At 39.3% G+C, this 19,287-nt stretch overlaps 1 pseudogene; it reads left to right on the top strand.

The window, feature by feature from the left end:
* Positions 1 to 738: 738 nt before the first annotated feature.
* Positions 739 to 2,966, top strand: LOC100998626 (annotated as a pseudogene).
* Positions 2,967 to 19,287: the final 16,321 nt, after the last annotated feature.

Here is a 19,287-nt window from a genome sequence, read left to right as displayed (position 1 = left end):
CACTCAGTCTTGGCAGTGCAGATGAAAAACTGGGAACTGTTTGTGTCCAGCATTTGCCATGGACAAGATGCCAGGACCTGTATGCTTTAGGATGAAGTTCTTGTCATCACATTTCTCCCTGTAGATGGGCTTGCCACCAGTACCATTATGGCATGTGAAGTCACCACCCTGACACATAAACCCTGGAATAATTCTGTGAATGCAGGAACCCTTATAACCAAATCCTTTCTCTCCAGTGCGCAGAGCATGAAAGCTTTCTGCTGTCTTTGGAAACTTGTCTGCAAACAGCTTGAAGGAGATGTGGCCCAAGGGCTCACCATCTATGGTGATGTTGAAGAAGATGTTGACCATGGCTGATAGTATGGGGCTCCTGGCAGCGGCAGCATCTGCGAAGCAGCCATTCTATATTATCTTATATTTTAAAAATGCAGATTCACTGAACCAGGCAAAGGCATGAATGACTATTTTTCGCTACCCCCTCTTACATGAAAATTGTTTGCTTCTCAATATCCCACCCTTTCCCCTTTAAATTTGGAGCCCTCAAAATTATCTTTGGAGAAAGGTATAGACCTATCTCCTGGGCATGTTCTTAACTTTGGCAAATAAATCTCCTAAAATGATTGGAACTTACTTTTTCTCAATTGACAAAACATTAAAAAAAAATACAGACTGGACCCAGCCCGCCCAACTCCCAGTGGAGAGCAAGGTTTCCTTCTATTTTCATAGCCAACCAGAACAATGTTCTATGCACATTTTGTCCTCAGTAAGAGGGCCTCTGGCCAAAATTTGGCTAGTGGCCCATTGGGATAAGAAGCTAACCAAAGCCCCTGTGTTACAGTGTAATTTAGAGAGTAGCATGGAGAGTATCATCTCACCAAAGGTGAAGATAGCATTACGGACATCTCTTACTGGGAGTAGTTTGAATATATCACAGGAAAGTCAAATACCTTCTTGCAGACTGTAATGAAGCATTCATTAAGATAAAGATGGTTTTTTGACCAGGTGTTGACCTGCCTGAGGAAAATCAGGAAGCAGTTTATAACACCATTACTTTACCTGAAGAATTTCATGACTTTGGTCAGCCACTGCCTGACTTAGATGACATTGATGTGGCCCAGGAGTTCAGCTTGGGTCAGAGTAGAGTGGAAGAAATAACCATGAGAGAAGAAGTTGGGAATATCAGTATTTTACAAGAAAATTATTTTGGTGATTTTGGAATGGATGATCATGAGATAATGAGAGAAGGCAGTGCTTTTGAGGATGATGACATGTTAGTAGGCACTACTGCTTCTAACCTCCTATTAGAGTCTGAACAGAGAGAGCACCAGCAATCTGAATGAGAAAATTAACCATTTAGAATATGAAGACCAATATAAAGATAATAATTTTAGAGAAGGAAATGATGGTGGAATATTAGATGACAAACTTATTACTAATAATGATGGTAGTATCTTTGACGATCCCCCTGCCCTCTCTGAGGCAGAGGTGATGTTGCCAGAGCAGCCTGCACATGATGATATATGGATGAGGATGATAATACATCAATGGGTGGGCCTGATAGTCCTGATTCAGTGAATCCTGTTGAACCAGCCAGCTATGTCTGATCAAACAACACTTGTTCCAAATGAGGAAGAAGCATTTGCATTGGAACCTATTGATATAACTGTTAAAGAAACAAAAGCCAAGAGGAAGAGGAAGCCAATTGTTGACAGTGTCAAAAACTTGGATAGCAAGACAATTAAGAGCCCAACTTAATGATTATTCTGATATTGTTACTACTTGGGATCTAGCACCACCCACCAAGAAATAGGTGATGTGGAAAGAGACAGGAGGAGTAGAAAAACTGTTTTCTTTACCTGCTCAGCCTTTGTGGAATAACAGACTACTGAAGCTCTTTACATGCTGTCTTACACCACTTGTACCAGAAGACCTTAGAAAAAGGGGGAAAGTAGGGCAGATAATTTGGATGAGTTCCTCAAATAACGTGAAAATCCAGAGGTTCCTAGAGAGGACCAGCAACAGCTACACCAGCAGCATGATGTTACTGATAAGCCCATTTTGGAAGAGCCAAGCCGCCTCCAGGAGTCAGTGATGAGGCCAGCAGAACAAACCTGGATGAGTCAGCTATGCCTCCACCACCACCTCAGGGAGTTAAGCGAAAAGCTGGACAAATTAACCCAGAGCCTGTGATGCCTCCTCAGCAGGTTGAGCAAATGGAAATACTGCCTGTAGAGCTTCCCCCAGAAAAACCTCCAAATATCTGTCAGCTAATATAAGAGTCAGAACTTCTGCCAAAAAGAAAGAAAAGGGGGGAAAAATGATGATGAAGATGAAAAGGATGAAGATGTTTCAGGGGGTGATCAAGATCAGGAAGAAAGAAGATGGAAGAAAAGGACTCAGCAGATGCTTCATGGTCTTCAGTGAGCTCTTGCTAAAACTGGAGCTGAATCTATCAGTTTGCTTGAGTTATGTCAAAACACAAACAGAAAACAAGCTGCCGCAAAGTTCTACAGCTTCTTAGTTCTTAAAAAGCAGCAAGCTATTGAGCTGACACAAGAACTGTACAGTAACATCATCGCAACACCTGGGCCAAAGTTCCACATTTTATAAGGAGCTAGAAGCATTATAGCTAGTGTTTATTTCACTAGTGCTTACAAATTGCCCCCATGTGTAGGAGACACAGAACCCTTTAAAAAAACTTAGATTTTTGTCTGTACAAAGTCTTTGCCTTTTTCTTTCTTCATTTTTTTCCAGTATATTAAATTTGTCAGTTTCATCTTTGAGGGAAACTGATTAGATGGGTTGTGTTTGTGTTCTGATGGAGAAAACAGCACCCCAAGGACTCAGAAGATTATTTTAACAGTACAGAACAGATGTGTGCAATATTGGTGCATGTAATGATGTTGAGTGGCAGTTGAAAGTCATGATTTTAATCTTAGTTCTTCATTACTGCATTGAAAAGGAAAACCTGTCTGGGCAAATGCCTGACAGTTTAATTTAAAACTATGGTATGAGTCTTTGACGAGAAAAAAAGAAAAGAAAAGGCTTTCCATCAGTTGTAACACTGGCAATCTTCTTGTTAACCTTAGGGGTGGCACCTGAAATAACAAAGGTCACCCTCTTGAGATTCATTTTAAGTATAATTCCCTAATGAGCAAAGGTATATGTGAAATTGTGTTGTGACTGATACCCTTCAGCTACAAAAAGATAGGACTGACTTGGTTTAAAGTGTTCTATTTTGTCAATCATTCCATTTAAGTCTTTCTGATGAACTCGGCTATCTCAAAATCTGTCATTTTAATGAGGCTCCAAAATGAGCAGAAATATAGGCCTGATTAGAGTACAGTGACTATCAAAAAACATAACTTTCTAGGAGTTATAAATCAAAGTTTTAAAAAGATGTTTGGATATATCTGAGTATTCAGATCATGAAAATAGAAATTGCCCTGCCTACTACAAGGACAGACTGATGGGAAATTATACACCAGGTCAACTTAACCTTTAAGCAGACAATGCTGTAAAAACTAATGGCTTCTCTGATATTTATTATAAGTTTTAGTACTGATCTCCTTTTCCAGTGCTGCACACTCCTGTGTTTGGAACTTTAATAGCTTTGCAACGAAATCCTATATCCAGTTTCCTATAACTTAACTGAAGAAAAACACATCCAAATAAAGGTCTATATTAACAGACCAGACAGCATCAGAAATCATGTGACTATTATGATTATCAGAATATTTCTTAAATTTTTAGGGCAAAATTAACACTGAAAGTTCTAGCTTAAGTGTTGACACTTTCATGGGGAAACAATCACTTTTGAAATTCAGACTTCAGTGTATACCTAACAATTTAAAATTATGCAAAATGTTTTAAATTTGTGAACTCATTACTGTTTTAATGATTCAGTTTCTTGAGAGTTTAATTGTAAAAAATTGCTATTGCAGATTTATTTTCAATATTCTATGCCTGTAAACCATGGAGTTTTCCCCATTTGTAAAAAGACATTGTAGATAATTGAATGTTTGATTTTAGAAAGGTCATTGGTTTCTTGTTACACATTTTGTTAGTCTGGTTTTTTTGCTTATCGGGTTCAATATTGTTCTTGGATTGCCGGGCACGGTGGCTCATGCCTGTAATCCCAGCACTTTGGGAGGCCGAGGCGGGTGGATCACGAGGTCAGGAGATCAAGACCATCCTGGCCAACACGGTGAAACCCCGTCTCTACTAAAAAATACAAAAAATTAGCCGGGCGGGCGAGGTGGCGGTGTCTGTAGTTCCAGCTACTCGGGAGGCTGAGGCAGGAGAATGGCGTGAACCCGGGAGGCGGAGCTTGCAGTGAACCGAGATTGCGCCACTGCACTCCACCTGGGTAGCAGAGCAAGACTCCTCTCAAAAAAAAAAAAAAAAAAAAAAGTTCTTGGAAATAGTTGATGCTATGTTATGTATAACTTTTCTAATAAAAGTTGTGTTATAAGCTGTTAAAAAAAAATTACAGTATTACAGACTGGCTACACAATAACTTTATAGGAAGTCTGAAAAATACTCAAAGTTCTATAGCAACCAAGCAAACACCTAATCAAGAAAAAGACATAGTCAAAATGCTAAGAAATTTTGTAACATTTTTACTTGCCCGTACCCTATCCTTCCCTCCTGGCACACCTGGGGAAGCAGCAGCCCTGCTGCCAATTCCCTCCTTAGAACCCCAGAGAGAGGACAGTGGACTTTATTTGCAACATTCTAACCTGTCAAGGGGCTGCCTGAGGTACTGGTCTCTGTTTTACCTAATTTGGAGGTCAGACAGGGAAAAGCAGCATGGCTGGATACTCAGGTTCAGAAAAAGCCACAGGAAATGGTGAGCACTGCTCATGAACACTGCAGGCGGCCTACAAACTCACAGATACCTGGAGCAAGAGGTCAGAGGTAGAGGAACACAATAGAACATCTAAGTCCACCCTCAGAGAAGCAGGGGTGAGACTCTTTAGGAAACTGAGACATTTGTAAGCAGTCATGCATTCAAGGGAACTGGAAAACAACAACAACAACAGATACCCAGGCCAAGGCAAAATGCATAGCCAGAAGAGGCCTAAGAAGACCTTAAGACCTCACATGGGGCTGATCCCAAGCTGATAGCATGCCCTGCTAATGAGTGAAGGTCTTCCCTGGCACAGAACCTACTTGTAATGACTAGCAGAGGTGGCTGTTTTTTTGAATGACCAATTTTTAAAAAGAACAAAAAAATAACAAACCATGCAAAGAAACAGGAAAATATGGCCCATTCAAAGGAAGAAAATAAACTGTCAGAAACTGTCCCTGAAGAAACACAAGCATCAGAAGTACTAGACAAAGACAAAATGTCTTAAATATGCTCAAAGAGCTAAATGAAAACTCAAAGAACTAAAGGAAATCGGAAAAACAATACATAAACAAAAGAGAATATTAACAAAGAGAAACTATAAAAAGGAACCAAACAGAAATTCTGGAGCTGAAAATACAGTATCTGAATTGAAAAACGCCTAGAGGGATTCAACAGTAGATTCAAACAGGAAGAAGAAAGAATCAGTGAACTTGAAGATAAGTCCTTTGAAATTATTTAATCTGAAGACCAAATAATAATAATAATAATAAAGAAAAGTGGACAGAGACTAAGAGACCTATGGGATACCATCAGGCTGACCAATATATGCATTACAGAAGTCTCAGATGGTGAAGGGATAAAGAAAGGAGCAGAGGAACTATCTGAAAAATAATGGCTGAAAACTTCCCAAATTTGAGGGAAGGCATTGATTCACAAATCCAAAAATCTTGATGACCTCCAGGTAGGATAAACCCAAAGCAGTACATACCAAGACACATTATATTCTAACAAAAGCCAAAGACATGGAACACTGCAGGGGGACTACAGACTCACAGAAACCGGGGGCAAGAGATCAGAGGTAAAGGAATACAATACAAAGTCTAAGGCCCCCTCAAGAATCTTGAAAGCAGCAAGAGAAAAGTAACTCATCATGTCCAACGGATCTTCACTAAGATTATCAATGGATTTCTCAGCAAAAACCTTGAAGGCCAGAAGGAATTAGATACCATATTTAAAGGAAAATTTTTAATTGTTATTTTATTTTTCCATAAGTTATTGGAGTTCAAGTGGTATTTGGTTACATGAGTAAGTTCTTTAATGGTGATTTGTGAGATTTTGGTGACCTGTCACCGAAGCAGTATACACTGCACTATATTTATAGTCTTTCATCCCTCACCCACCTCCACTCTTCCCCCCAAGTCCCCAAAGTCCATTGTATCATTCTTATGCTTTTGCATCCTCATAGCTTCGCTCCCACGTATCAGTGAGAACACATGATGTTTGGTTTTCCATTCCTGAGTTATTTCACTTAGAATAATACTCTACAATCTCATCCAGGTCACTGCAAATGCTGCTAATTCATCCCTTTTTATGGCTGCATAGTATTCCATTGTGTATATATATATACCACAGTTTCTTTATCCACTTGTTGATTGCTGGGCATTTCGGTTGGTTCCATGATTTTGCAATTGTGAATTGTGCTGCTATAAACATACATATGCAAGTTATCTTTTTTGAATAATGACTTCTTTTCCTCTGGGTAGATACCCAGTAGTGGGATTGCTGGATCAAAGGGTAGTTCTACTTTTAGTTCTTTAAGGAATCTCTACACTATTTTCCATAGTGCCTGTAGTAGTTTACTTTCCACCAGCAGTGCAGAAGTTTTCTCTGTTTACCACATCCACACCAACATCTACTGTTTTTTCATTATGGCCATTCTTGCAGGAGTAAGGAGGTATTGCATTGTGGTTTTGATTTGCATTTCCCTGATCATTAGTGATGTTGAGCATTTTTTCATATGTTTGTTGGCCATTTATATATCTTCTTTTGAGAATTTTCTATTCATCTCCTTAGTCCACTTTTTTATGGGATTGTGTGTGTTTTTTTCTTATTGATTTGTTTCAGTTTGTTGTAGATTCTGGATATTAGCCCTTTGTCACATGTATAGATTGTGAAGCTTTTCTCCCACTCCGTGGGTTGTCTGTTTACTCTGCTGACTGGGCCTTTTCTGTGCAAAAGCTCTTTAGTTTAATTAGGTCCCAGCTATTTATCTTTTTATTGCATTTGCTTTTGGGTTCTTGGTCATGAAATCCTTGCCGAAGCCAATGTCTAGAAGGGTTTTTCCAATGCTATCTTCTAGACTTTTCATAGTTTCAGGTCTTAGGTTTAAGTCCTTAATCCACCTTGAGTTGATTTTTGTATAAGGTGAGAGATGAAGATCCAGTGTCATTCTCCTACATGTGGCTAGCCAATTACCCGAGCACCATTTGTTGAAAAAGGTGTCCTTTTCCCACTTTATGTTTTTGTTTGCTTTGTTGAAGATCAGTTGGCTCTAAGTATTTGGGTTTATTTCTGGGTTCTCTATTCTGCTCCATTGGTCTACATGCCTATTTTTATACCAGTACCACACTGTTTTGGTGACTATGGCCTTATAGTATAGTTTGAAATCAGCTAGTGTGATGCCTCCACATTTGTCCTTTTTGCTTAGTCTTGCTTTGGCAATGTGGGCTCTTTTTTGGTTCCATATGATTTTGGGAATTGTTTTTTCTAATTCTGTGAAGAATGATGGTGGTATTCTGATGGACAGTGCATTGAATTTGTAGATGGCTTTCGGCAGTATGGTCATTTTCACAATATTAATTCTACCCATCCATGAGCATGGGAGGTGTTTCCATTTATTTGTGTCATATATGATTTCTTACAGCAGTGTTTGTAGTTTTCCTTGTAGAGGTCTTTCGACTCATTGGTTAGGTATATTCCTAAGTGGGTTTTTTTTTGGTGTGTGTGACTATTGTAAAAGGGGTTGAGTTCTTGATTTGATTCTCTGCTTGGTCGCTGTTGGTGTATAGAAGAGCTACTTATTTGTGTACATTAACTTTGTATGCAGAAATTTTGCTGAATTCTTTTATCAGTTCTAGGAGCTTTCTGGAGGAGTCTTTAGGGTTTTCAAGGTAAATGATTGTTATATATAAAGTTTTGGTGCCGCAAAAGAAACAGCACTCGAATATAAAATTTTCTTTTTAATTCTCAGCAAGTCTAGTTACTTCTATATAGAAGGGTGCGCCCCTACAGATGGAACAATGGTGAGTGCACACTTGGACAAGGGAGGGGAAGGGGTTCTTATCCCTGATGCATGTGGCCCCTGCTGCTGTGTTTTTCCCCTATTGGCTAGGGTTAGACCACACACGCTAAACTAATTCCAATTGGCTAAAAAGAATGACGGGGTGAGTGCTTTGGAGGGAGTCAGGGCAGAGCAGGTAGCAGGTAATTGGAATGAGTTAGGGTGGAGCAGGTGATTGGAATGTAGGGTGGAGCAGGTGATCAGAATGAGTCAGGGTGGAGTAGGTAATCCAAAAAGGTTGCTTTACAAGGAAGTTAAGTTTAAAAGTAGAAGGCAAAGAATTGAACATACATATTAATTCTTTGAAAAGAAATTTAGAACTCATATCTAACATGATCATATCATCAGCAAACAGTGACAGTTTGACTTCCTCTTTACCAATTTGGATGCCCTTTATTTCTTTCTCTTGTCTTATTGCTTTGGCTAGAACTTCCAGTACTATGTTGAAGAGGAGTGGTGACAATGGGCATCCTTGTCTCGTTCTAGTTCTCAGAGGGAATGGTTTCAACTTTTCCCCATTCAGTATTATGTTGGCTGTGGGTCTGTCATAGATGGATTTTATTACATTAAGGTATGTCCCTTGTATGCCGATTTTACTGAGCATTTTAATCATATAGGAATGCTGGGTTTTGTCAAATGCTTTTTCTGCATGTATTGTGATTATCATGTGATTTTTATTTTTAATTCTGTTTATGTGGTGTATCACATTTATTGACTTGTGTGTGTAAAACCATCCCTGCATCCCTGGTACAAAACTTACTTGATCATGGTGGATTATCTTTTTGATATGTTATTAGAACTGGTTAGCTAGTATTTTGTTGAGGATTTTAGCATCCGTGTTCATCAAAAATATTGGTCTGTAATTGTCTTTTTTGGTTATGCCCTTTGCTGGTTTTGGTATTAGGATGATGCTGGCTTCATAGAATGAATTAGGGAGGGTTCCCCTTCTTTCTCTGTCTTGTAAAATAGTGTCAAAAGGATTGATACCAATTCTTTGAATGTCTGCTAGAAGTCTGCTGTGAATCAGTCTGGTCCTGGACTTTTTTTGTTGGTAATTTTCTCAATTACCATTTCAATCTCACTGCTTGTTGTGGGTCTGTTCAGGGTATCTAATCCTTCCTGATTTAAACTAGAAAGGTTGTATTTTCCAGGAATTTATCCATCTCTTCTAGGTTTTCTAGTTTATGTGCATAAAGGTATTCATAGTAGCCTTGAATGACCTTTTGTATTTCTGTGGTGTCAGTTGTAATACTTCCCGTTTCATTTCTTACTGAGCTTATTTGGATTTTCTCTCTTCTTTACTTGGTTAATCTTGCTAATGGTCTATCAATTTTATTTATCTTTCAAAGAACCAGCTTTTTCATTTCATTTATCTTTTGTATTTTTGTTTGTTTCAATTTCACTTAGTTCTGCTCTGATTTTGGTTATTTCCTTTCTTCTGCTGGGTTTGGGTTTGGTTTGTTCTTGTTTCTCTAGTTCCTTGAGGTGTGACCTTAGATTGTCTGTTTGTGCTTTCTCAGACTTCCTGATGTAGGCGTTTAGGGCTCTGAACTTTCCTCTTAGCACTGCCTTTGCTGAATCCCAGAGGTTTTGATAGTTGTGACATTATTGTCATTCAGTTTGAAGAATTTTTTTAAATTTCCATCTTGATTTCATTTTTGACCCAATGCTCATTCAGGACCAGGTTATTTAATTTCCATGTATTTGCATGGTTTTGAAGGTTCTCTTTGAAGTTGATTTCCAGTTTTATTCCATTGTGGTCTGAGAGAGTGCTTATATAATTTCAATTTTCTTAAATTTATTGAAGCTCATTTTATGGCCTATCATATAGTCTATCCTGGAGAAAGTTCCATGTGCTGTCGAATAGAATGTTTTATTATGCAGTTGTTGGATGAAATGTTCTATATATATCTGTTAAGTCCAATTGTTTTAACATATAGTTTAAATCCATTCTTTCTTTGTTGACGTTCTGTCTCGATGACCTGTCTAGGGCTGTCAGTGGAGTATTGAAGTCCCCCACGATTGCTGTGTTGCTATCTATCTCATTTCTCAGGTCTATTAGTAACTGTTTTATTAATTTGGGAGTTCCAGTGTTAGGTGCCTATATGTTTAGGATTATGATATTTTCCTGTTGGAAAGGCCTTTTACCATTACATACTGTCCCTCTTTGTCTCTAACTGTTGTTGCTTTAAAGTTTGTTTTGTCTAAGAATAGCTACTCCTGCTCATTTTTGGTGTCCATTTGCATGAAATGCCTTTTTCTGCCCCTTTAAGTTTATGTGAGTCCTTATGTGTTAGGTGAGTCTCCTGAAGGCAGCATATAGCTGGTTGGTGAGTTCTTACTCATTCTGCAGTTCTGTATCTTTTAAGTGGAGCATTTAGACCATTTATATTCAAATGTTAGTATTGAAATGTGAGGTATTGTTGCTTTCATCATGCTCTTTGTTGCCTGTGTACTTTGGTTTTTGTTGTTTTTGCTTTTTAACTTACATTTTTGTTTTATAGGTCCTCTATGATTTATGCTTTAAAGAAGTTCTGTTTTTATGTGTTTCCAGGATTTGTTTCAAGATTTAGAGATCCTTTTAGCAGTTCTTTTAGTGATGGTTTCATAATGGTGAATTCTCTCAGCATTTGTTTGTCTGAAAATGACTGTATCTTTCCTTCATATATGACACTTAGTTTCTCTGTATACAAAATTCTTGGCTCATAATTGTTTTGTTTGAGGAGGCTGAAGATAGGTCCCCAATCCCTTCTTGCTTGTAGGGTTTCTGCTGAGAAAACTGCTGCTAATCTGATAGGCTTTCCTTTATAGGTTACCTGGTGCTTCTGTCTCACAGCTCTTAAGATTCTTTCCTTGGTCTTAAGTTTGGATAACCTGATGACAAAGTGCCTAGGCGAACATCTTTTTGCAATGAATTTCCCAGGTGTTCTTTGTGCTTCTTGCATTTGGACATCTAGGTCTCTCGCAAGGCCAGGAAAGTTTTCCTCGATTATTCCCCCAGATATGTTTTCCAGGCTTTTAGAATTCTCTTCTTCCTCAGGTACACTGATTATTCTTAAGTTTGGTTGTTTAACATAATTCCAGATTTCTTGGAGGTTTTGTTCATATTTCCTTATTCTTTTTTCTTTGTCTTTGCTGGATTCGGTTAATTCATAGACCTTATCTTCAAGCTCTGAATTTCTTTCTTCTACTTGTTCAATTCTATTGCTGAAACTTTCCAGAGAATTTCACATTTCTAAAAGTGTGTCCAAAGTTTCCTGAGTTTTTTATTGTGATTTAAACTATCTATTTCCATGAATATTTCTCCCTTCACTTCTTGTATCATTTTTTGAACTTCCTTGTATTGGGCTTTGCCTTTCTCTGGTCCCTCCCTGTTTAGCTTAGTAACTAACCTCCTGAATTCTTTTTCAGGTAAACCAGGTATTTTGTCTTGGTTTGGATGCAATGCTGGTGAAGTAGTGTGCTTTTTGGGGAGTATAGAAGAGCCTTGTTTTGTCATATTACCAGGGTTGGTTTTCTGGTTCCTTCTCATTTGGGTAGGCTCTGTCAGAGGGAAGGTCTAGGGCTGAAGGCTATTGTTCAGATTCTTTTGTCCTACGGGGTGTTCCTTTGATGTAGTACTCTCCCCCTTTTCCTATGGATGTGGCTTCCTGTGAGCTGAACTGCAGTGATTATTGTCTTTCCTCTGGGTCTAGCCATCCAACTAGTCTACCTGGCTCCAGGCTGGTACAGGGGGTTTCTGCACAGAGTCCTGTGATGTGAACTATGGGTATCTCAGCTGTAGATACCAGCACCTGTTCCAGTGGAGGTGGCGGAGGGTGCAATGGACTCCTTGAAGGTCTTTAGCTTTGGTAATTTAATGCTCTATTTTTGTGCTGGTTGGTCTCCTGCCAGGAGGTGTTGCTTTCTAGAAAGCATCAGCTTTAGTAGCGTGGAGAGGGACTGGTGGTGTATGGGGCCCTAGAACTCCCAAGATTATATGCCCTTTGTCTTCCACTACCAGGGTGGATAGGGAAGGACCATCAGATGGGGGAGGGACTGGGCATGTCTGAACTCAGACTCTCCTTGGGTGGGTCTTGCTGAGGCTGCTGTGGAGGATGGGGGTGAGATTCCCAGGTCACTGGAGTTGTGTACCTAGGAGGATTATGGCTGTCTCTGCTGAGTCATGCAGGTTGTCAGGGAAGTGGGGGAAAGCCGGCAGTCACAGGCCTCACCCACCTCCCACACAAACTGAAGGGCAGGTCTCATTCCCACCGTGTCCTGACCAACAGCCCCGAGTCTGTTTCCAGGCATAGAGTGAGACGGGACTGAAAACTTGCTCAAGGTTATCCGCCTCCCAGCTGAGAGAGAAAAGGGCTTTAATTCTTCTCCCTGCCTGTGAAATGTGCATGCCCAATTCACTCCCTCTGCTGAGTTCCGGCCAGGAGGCTTCTGGCCACATTCAAATTGTTACAAAGTTCAGCTACAGAATTCCTTCTCCCTGTGGAGTTTCGCCCAGTGCTCCTCTAGCCACCCTCCGGATGGATCCCTGTGGTGCCAGGCAGGAATGGGGTGCTTGGGTCCCAGCAAGCTCCCGGGTCCTTTCTGTTGCTTCCTCTACCTCTGTATTTCACTCGGCTCTCTAACTTGACTCAGCTCCAGGTAAAGCTGGAAACTTCTGCAAACAGACCTTCAGCCTCTCCAGTGAGGGTGTGTCTTCAGGAGAGGAGGGTCTACCTTTCCCATTTCCGCAGTTGGGAAACTCATAGTATTTGGGGTGTCTTCCCTGTCCTGCAGGAGTACTCTGCTTCTTTCAGAGGGTCTATGGGTCCTCTTGGGATTGCTGGTTTGTTCCTACAGTCAATCTGGAGCTAAAATTCACAATGCAAGCCTCCGCATGCTGCTCTGTCCGGAGCTGCAATCAAGTCCTGCCTCCTGTCTGCAATGATCCTAAAGGAATTTTTTTTTTTTTTAATGTCAACATATAATTCTACATCTTGCAAAACTGACCTTCAGAAATGAGGGACAAATTAAGATATTCTCAGATAAATAATACTCAACACTGCATGGGAACTTTTAGCCAGAACAATTAGGCAAAAGACAGAAACAAAAGGCATCCAAATTGGAAAGGAAGAAGTAATATTTTCTCTGTTTGCAGAGGATATGATCTTACAGGTAGAACACTGTAAATATTTCCCCCAAAAAACTGTTAGAACTAGTAAATAAATTCAGCAAAGTTGCAGAATACAAAATCAACACACAAAAATGAGTTATGTATCTATATTGACATTAAACAATCTGAAGAGGAAATTAAGAAAACAATTCCATTTACAGTAGCATCGAAAAGAATGATATTCTTAGAAAAAAACCAAAGAGGTGAAAGACTTGTACACAGAAAACTACAAAATGTTGCTGAAAGAAGCTAAAGAAAACACAAATAGATGGAAAGACATCCCATATTAATGAGTTGGAAGACTTAAAATTGTTAAGATGTGAATACTACCCAAAGTGATCTACAAATTCAATGCAATCCCTATGATTAAATAAAATCTCAATTATGTTTTTGCAGAAATAGAAAAATTAACCTAAAATTCATATGGAAATTCAAGGAATCACAAAGAACCAAAACAATTTTGAAAAAAAAAATTTAAAAACTTGGTGGTCTCTCACTTCCTGATTTCAAAACTACAAGCTACAGTAATCAAAACCATGTGGCATAAAGACAGACATATAGACTAATGGAATAATAAAGATTCTGGAAGTAAACCCTCACATATATGGTCAAATAATTCTCAGAAAGGGTGCCAAGATCATCCAATGGGGAAAAGAAAGTCTTTTCAACAAATGGTGCTGGGAAAACTGCATGTCCACATAGAAAAATATGAAGTTGGACCCTTACCTTGCACCATGCAAAAATTAACTCAAATTCAAATTAGATCAAAGACCTAAATATAAGAGCCAAAACTATAAAACTCTTAGAAGAAAACATAGGGGGAAAAGTTTCATAACAAGATTTAGCAAAGATTTCTTGTATCTGATACCAAAAGTACAGGCAACAATTTAAACATATATGAGTTGGACTCCATCAAAATTAAAAACTTTTGTATATCAAAGGACACTATCAGCGGAGTGAAAAGGCAACCCACAGAATGGGAGAAAATATTTGCAAATCATATATGTGATAAGCAACTAATATCCAGAATATATAAAGAACTGCTATGACTCAACAACAACAAAAAAAACCAACCTGATTTAAAAATGGGCAAAGAACTTGAACTTCAAAGAAGTTATACAAATGACCAGTAAACATATGAAAAGATGTTCAACATCACTAACCATTAGAGAAACACAAATCAAAACCACAATGAAATATCATTTCACACCCCTTAGGATGGCTATTATAAAAAACAGAAAATAACAAATGTTGGCAAGGAGATGGAGAAATGGGAACTCTTGTGCATTGCTGTAGGAATGTAAAATGGTGCAACCACTGTCAAAAAGAGTATGACAGTTCCTCAACAAACCAAACATAGAATTACCATGTATATTATTCAGGATTCTCCACAGAGACAGAACTAATAGGCTATCTAGAGAGAGAAAGATACAAGAGGAGATTTATTAAGGGAATTGGCTCATGTGATTATGGAGGCTGATAAGTCCCACAACAGGCTTTCTGCAAATTGGAGACCTTGGAATGCCAGTAGCATGGCCCCATTCAAGTCTGAAGGCATGAGAACCCAGGGGGCTGCTGGAGTCCAAAGGATAAAGAGCCTGGAGTGCTGATGTCTAAGGGCAAGAGAAGAGTGTATCCCACCTTCAGGAGTGAGAAAGATCTTTCTGCTATTTCTGTTCTATCCTGGCTCCCAGCTGATTAGATGGTGCCTGCCCACATTGAGGGCAAATCTTCCCCACTTAGTCCACTCACACTCACATGCCAATATTCTCTGGAAACACAGTCACAGAAACACCAAAAAAATAATGCTTCACCTGTTCTCTAGTTATTCCTTAGTCCAGATGAGTTGACACCTAAAACTAATCATCACACCATGGGACTAGCAATTCCACTTCTGGGCACAAAAGAACTGAAAGCAGGGACTCAAAGAGATACTTGTATACCCATGTTCATAGCAGTATGATTCACAATAGCCAAAAGGTGAAAGCAACTCAAGTGTCCATTAACAGATGAATAAACAAAATGTGGTGTATTAATATATAATATATATACAATAAAATATTCAGTCTTAAAAAGAAATTCTGACATATACTACAACTTAGATGAACCTTAAAGACATTATGCTAAATGAAATAAGCTAACCACAGAAGGACAAATATTGTATGATTCTACTTATATTATGTACCTAGAGTAGTCAAATTCATAGAGACAGAAAGTAGAACAGTGGTTGTTAGGGGCTGGGAGGAGGGGATGGGCAGTTAGCATTTAATGGGTATGGAGTTTCATTTTGGGAAAATAAAAAATTTCTGGAAATGGATGGTGGAGACTGGCACACAACAATATGAGTGTACTTAATGACCCTGAACTGTACACTTAAAAATGGCTAAAATGGTAAATTTTAAGTTATACATATTTTACTACAAAAAAAGGTAACATACTAAAATGATCTCATGGGTTTTATGAGAATCAAATGAGATCCATGTAGAAAAGCCTTGTAATCTATACAGCCCTTCGCAAATGTTAGCTCTTCTTAGTCATTATCACTCCATTTTCCCCAATCTGATACCATTATCCACACGCTTTACCCAGCCACACTTACCCAACAGCACACTGTTTGAGTTTGAGTGCTAGCCGGTGAATACTCACCTTCATTTTGCTAAACCCTGGATGCCATATGCTAGCCAACAATATCCTACTGTTCTGGTTCTTAAACAAAACAAAAACTCAAAGACTTCCTCCTCTTACCTAGTTTTTCCCAATGATTGGCTTTGAAGCAGTCCTTATTCAGTAATAAGAGCTCATCATGCCATGGCCAAGAATAGAGCATATCTTCCTCCAATTCAGTTGAACTCCCTGGCCTTCTACCAAACCACATATCTCATAACACATCCTTTGAGCAGGTGAACAACTCTGAACCTTCTTTGAAGGAACAGGATTCTGAGGAAGGAATAAAAGAAATGTATGCAGTGTGTATTGAGAATACAATCTATTAGCTAAGAAATAAAAAATGAAAATGCTAAAACATGACCAGTTTTGACGGACTAGACAACTCTCTGTAGAGCAGCCACAGGGCTGAACCCTCAAATATTCCCAGAAAGTATAGACATTGCTGTAGAACCAGCCTGATAATGCAGCAGTACAGAACTTAATGATATTTCTTTCTGGAAAGCAGACCAATTGATATCTTCATCCTGATATTGATCAGGATCCATGTCAGCATTCAGGTGCTCTCTGGCTACAAGTTTCCTTAGCCCTTGCAGGTGCTGCTCACTGAAGATTTCTCTTATCACAGGTAATGCTACCAGTCTCATCTGGCACCTTTTTCATGCAATGACAACTATCCAGGAGTTGCTGCCTTTCCAGATATCACCTGAGACCAATGAAGGATTTTATTCCATGACTCTTTGAAGAGGTTTAAACATGGATCAAACATGAAGTAGTATCTACCCCAGCCTTAGAAATTTAACCTTTTATGACTGGGAGAAAGAACTCAAGTCTCTGTGCCTTCACAGTCTTGAATATCTTTGCTTGTTTCACTTACATTTACCTCACTCAAGATTCTTGGTGTCATCGACATGACTGGTTAAGAAGTCAGGACTTTTCAACAAAGTTTTCTGCCAGTGCCCCACAAATCATGACTGTGATCTCCCAGATTCTTTGATTCTCTACTAGGTTCCCTTTCTCTTCCATTCAAAGCCCCAAATAACATTTATCCTATATATTTTGTCCCGTTTTTTGTAAAAATGCTTCTTTGCTTGTGTTCTCCCTACATTTTCATACCATACCTATATCGTTAATTGAGGCTCAGTCATAACATCAACAACAGCATGAAACATCCCACCTTCTGTCTTCATTTTGCTATGAACTGGAGGCAAAGGAAATGCTGTCACTCAGGGAGGATATCAATGAAGGGAAAGACTCTCACAGACAGGCACTGAGGCAGGAGTCACTAGCACAGAGTGTATAAGTGAAATCTAAAGATAAAAAAGGAAGCACTTGGGATACATCCCTTGCACACATCTCCTCTTTTATAACCAGTAGAGTGAAGTTGGTTGCTGAAGTCATAGAACCAATAGTCTGTTTTTCACAGATGGCTGATGATAGCAGAACAAGCCCTGGCTAAGTCCCCCACCCTTTTCTTGAGTAATTCATTGTTATGAGCCACGGACCCACAATCACCAGGTCACATGTTCTATACTCTTTCCCAGAAACAGTGACGAAATATGCTGAGCCATCCACATTTCCTCAGTTATACTGAGAGGCAGGCGATGTAACAATTAAGCAGTCTCTGAAGCCAGAGCAACCTGAGCTCAAACCATGCCTTAGCTTGCTTGTTGTGGGACCTAGGGAAAGTTACTGAAACTTCTTTAGAGATGTTTATCAATAAAATGGGTATAGTTGACTGGCTTCAAGATTTCTTGACCACTTGATGTATTTGCCCTGAATAATTCCTAAGACTGTGATTATAATGGATTTTACTCTCATGATCAGGTTTTTACATAGCACAGCTGACTTTAATACAGGGAGATTATTTGGCTAGGCCTTGCCTAAACACAAGAGCCATTTAAAAGCAGAGTTCTCCCCAGCCGGTCAAAAGAATCTCTGGTCAGAGATTCACAGCATAAGGTTTCAATGTGCCATCACTGGCTCTGAGATGTAGAAACCCACATGTAAGGACCAAAAAGAAGCCCCTAGGAGCTAAGAGCTACAGCCCTCCAGTCAACAGCCAGCAAAGAAAAAAGGACCTCGGTCCTACAACCACAACCAACCAAATTCTGCCAACAAGAAAAATGAGCTTGGAAGCTGATTCTTCCCCCAAAGATTCCGGATAAGAGTCCAACACCTTGATTTCAGCCTTGTGAGATCCTAAGCAAAGAACCCACTCGTGTCCACCCAAACTTCTGACCTACAGAACTGTGAGCTAATAAATGAGTGTTGCTGTAAGTCACTAAGTTTGTGGAAATTTGTTACACAGCAATGGAAAACCAATACAATGAGGACAGAGCAAGTGCTTAATAAATGTTAGCTTTTACTATTACTAACTCATTGGGATCAGCTACCCAGTTACAGGAAGACTAAAGCACAAATTATTTATGCAAGGCTGGCAGTGCCTTCAGATCCAGGGTCCATTTGGTCTAATATGGCTGATATTAAGTGTTTCTCAAGGGGAGAGACATTATTGGCATTCAATGAGGGAAAGGGTTCATCGTGTAGAACTGCCTGGGACATGGCAGTCCATTTATCATCTCTGGCTTCTCTTCCCCTAGTAGTAGTCATTGCAACAACTGAAAATGCCCCTGTACATTTCCAAACATGCTCCTCCACAAGGGTTGAGAACTTCGAGAACTACTTTAAGGGAAATTTCATAAGAAAGCATGCGTGTTTTAAATGCTGCCATAAAGCTACCTCAATAACTACAATACTACTCAAATTACCTGACCCTAAGAATCACCAGTGGCACTTGTTTAAATATAACGATTCCCAAGTTCTTTCCCTAGAGTCCCATTCCATAGGGCTGGGGTGGAGCCCCAGGAATCTATACTCTTACTTAAAGACCCCAGGTGAATCTTTTGTTTATGTAAGTTTGCCAAACACTGAGTTAGAAATATACTCAGCCGTACATGCATTTAGCAAAAGTTCACCACAACGGAACAATGACACACAGCAAAACTCTTTGAAACTGTGCCTTCTACAGAGCTGTAAATCTCGTTTTGGACTATTCCATTACACAAGGTGTCCTCTTGGTCACGCAATGATTGCAAATGGGACTCCAGAGTCATGGAAAATGAGAATACTCTTCTCAAACGTTCCATCTTTACCAGAAATTCTTTAAGTGATATGTTCCACGGTGTAAACTAGCACTTATTAATTTTTTCTAAATATTTATCATATTTCATATATTTTTATTTTGGAGACGGAGTTTCACTCTTGTTGCCCAGG

This window comes from Papio anubis, chromosome X (assembly GCF_008728515.1).
Source record: "Papio anubis isolate 15944 chromosome X, Panubis1.0, whole genome shotgun sequence".
Lineage (NCBI taxonomy): Eukaryota > Metazoa > Chordata > Mammalia > Primates > Cercopithecidae > Papio > Papio anubis.
This window is presented reverse-complemented; position numbering and strand designations above follow the sequence as displayed.